This window comes from Gavialis gangeticus, unplaced genomic scaffold (genome assembly GCF_001723915.1).
Source record: "Gavialis gangeticus isolate Ggan-Ray unplaced genomic scaffold, GavGan_comp1, whole genome shotgun sequence".
Classification (NCBI taxonomy): domain Eukaryota; kingdom Metazoa; phylum Chordata; order Crocodylia; family Gavialidae; genus Gavialis; species Gavialis gangeticus.
This window is the reverse complement of record NW_017728998.1, coordinates 34271961-34274121: the sequence shown is the minus strand read 5'-3', so window position 1 is coordinate 34274121 and position 2161 is coordinate 34271961. Positions and strand designations below refer to the sequence as shown.

At 38.4% G+C, this 2161-nt stretch overlaps 1 long non-coding RNA gene across 1 annotated transcript in view; it reads left to right on the top strand.

The window, feature by feature from the left end:
- LOC109289458 overlaps positions 1 to 1900 on the top strand; it is a 50720-nt gene extending 48820 nt beyond the window's left edge. Inside the window, exon 3 of the long non-coding RNA XR_002095376.1 lies at positions 1773 to 1900. This is a non-coding gene — a long non-coding RNA (uncharacterized LOC109289458). The remainder of the gene's footprint in view (positions 1 to 1772) is intronic.
- Positions 1901 to 2161: the final 261 nt, after the last annotated feature.

The window sequence follows — 2161 nt, the reverse complement described above, 5'->3', positions numbered from 1 at the left end:
AGAGCTCTTACACACAGGCTGCCAGAAGGGAACTGCCAGCCAGGCTCCGGCCTAGCTGTTTATAAGGGGCCCAGCCCTGCCCCCTTCCGGTCACATGGCCAACCTGGTTACTCCCACAACCCACAGCTGAGCTGCCCTGGTGATTGGCAGCTGCTCTAATCTCTACTCAGGAACGGGGCACCCAAGTGCTCCCGTGACACTAAATTATAGCAAATGACTAGAAATTAGGATTCCTGTGTTCTACTTCTTCCACTTCTACTTTTAGTTCATTCATTTTGCATCCACACTGCACAAGCATAACTGACTTCATAAAGTGAAATTAAAATTACAAAGTGTCAATCAAATGCTCATTGTAACCAATGTGTACCATAGACTGCACAAAGGAGTCCTTAAAAGTTATATTTTTAAGTGCTTTATGTATGTAGTGGGATTTTCAAAATCTCATAAGCATTTAATTCCCATTAACATCAATGGAACTGAATGGTGTCATTCAGAAAATTTAGAAAATTATGCTAGGTATCCTGATACCTTAACAAAGCTGGCCCAAAAATCACATTTGAAAGCAGGATATTGATTCTGAACTCATGGTTGCCTATGAAAGTGGTATGCTTTCATCTTCAGATAATTAAGGCCAAGATGATGAAAATTCATCAAGTTATCTAAATAAATGTTTAACTATAAATTATTGAGTAGTTTTTACTGTGAGAGAGATTTTTATTGGTAATACGGTGCTTAATATTGCAGATAGGCATCTAGTGCGATTCAGTGCTAGGTGGGCCCCTAGCCTTGTTAGGTTCCTAGTGAGATTTCCAACAACATGTATCTGTGCTTCAGGTACCTAAATTCCTTTGAAAATGTGGCTTTGAACTTTCCGAAGTTTTAAATGAACTTAGTTTAATTTTAATTTCTAGTTAAGGTGAGAGAAGTTCTGGCAACATTTGAAAAAACGAAAGTCCATCTAAAGTTTGCCTTTGGAATGTCTAGTTATGTATCAAAATTAGAAAACAGAAATATCTGGTAAAAGCAAACGTCATTGGTTTTAAGTTTTTTAATTAATGTAATGAGAACTCGAGGCATAAATTAATCAGATAAAAACAAAATATGTTTATGCTTATTATTTGCAGAAGCAAAGCAAATATTGTTACGATTGATAATGAAATACATTTTTTTGGAACTTTGTTTTTTTAGTTCTTCCAAAATGCTTTATTCCAGAAAAGAGAAAAACTTCTGTAGGAGCTTATGATTCTACCTCATTGATCATTTTTCTCCTTAGCTTTTTCATGGAAATATATGTAGTGCTGAAAAAGAACATCTCTTTGACAAGAAACAATCTTCACTTATATCCTGGATTAGTCTAGTTAGAATCAAAGATTGGTTAGATGTCAGACAGAACCTTAAATCAAATCTGATAATTTCACTGGGATGTAAAACATTCCTTAGATCTATGAAATAAAAAAACAAACGAACAGACTATTAATCTTCCTGCATGTCATAAGAACTCTGACCTTTGTAAAGTGTGGGATATTTTGAAATTTAAGACATTTAAACTGAAGAGAATATAATGCTATTCTGTTCTTGCACAGAAATTCCCACCACCTAGCAAAATGCATTAAAAAAAAAGCTTTATTTCTTTTTTTCTCATTAAATCCCATTGGTAATTGACTACTTCCATAAAGAAGCATAGCTTACTCATCTATGAGAGCTAACTAACTGTGTTTTTGCACATATGCATGCTCACATTTTAATGAACCATAATGATTTTTTTTAAAAAGGCCTCTAGATGTCATGAAACTACAAACTTCGCAGGTTCTTCTGAAGTGCTAGCTCAAGTTTGGAGCAGCCACATGTTCAAGCCAGCAAAGGCCTTGAGGTAAGAATGATAAGAATCCCTTCCTTCCTCTTCCAGGCTTTTTTCCTGCCCCTTGCCCCATAGGTCTCTCCCTGTTCCCCTTTGTTCCTGGCCCACCCCCTGCCCCTCGGAGTTCTCCCCTGCCTCCTCTGCTCCAGGGACTCTCCCTTCCTGCCACTCAGGGTTCACTCCTGCCTCTCAATGCCCCCCTCCCCACCCCTGGGGCTCTTCTCCAGCTCTTACAGCTCATCTGTGTCCCTCAGCTTACATGTGGCTCCCCACCTCACCCAAAGAGTGGCAGAAACAATGGCA